This window comes from Bison bison, unplaced genomic scaffold (assembly GCF_000754665.1).
Source record: "Bison bison bison isolate TAMUID 2011002044 unplaced genomic scaffold, Bison_UMD1.0 scf7180017864518, whole genome shotgun sequence".
Lineage (NCBI taxonomy): Eukaryota > Metazoa > Chordata > Mammalia > Artiodactyla > Bovidae > Bison > Bison bison.
In genome coordinates this window covers 19895648-19896056 of record NW_011495071.1, presented here as the reverse complement: position 1 = coordinate 19896056, position 409 = coordinate 19895648, and positions in this window count along the sequence as shown.

Below are 409 nucleotides of genomic sequence, written 5' to 3'. Positions count from 1 at the left end.
AGGAAGTGATCAGAAAACTTCCTGTGGAGGTATTTTAGGCTGTGTGGACTACAGGCTCTCTGTCCAAATGCTGCCAGCTCCATGGTTTTGGCATGGGAAAGCAGCAGTAGACAATATGTCAGTGAATGAGTATGGCTGTGTGCCAATAAAGCTGTGCTTATCAACACTGAGATTTGAATTTCATGTAATTTGTATGAAATATTCTTCCTTTTTAATGTTTTTTAACCAGAAAAATGTAAAAATCATTCTTAGCTCATAGGCAGTACAGAACCAGAGGGCAGTTGTAGCTTGCTGACCCTTGCATAGGGGTAAGGAATCTTTTACTTCCAATCAGAGATTGGAGAAGGGTCTTAAACGGGAGATTTTTCTGGACCAGCCTGGAAGTAGTGCACCATCCCTTCTGCTTCCA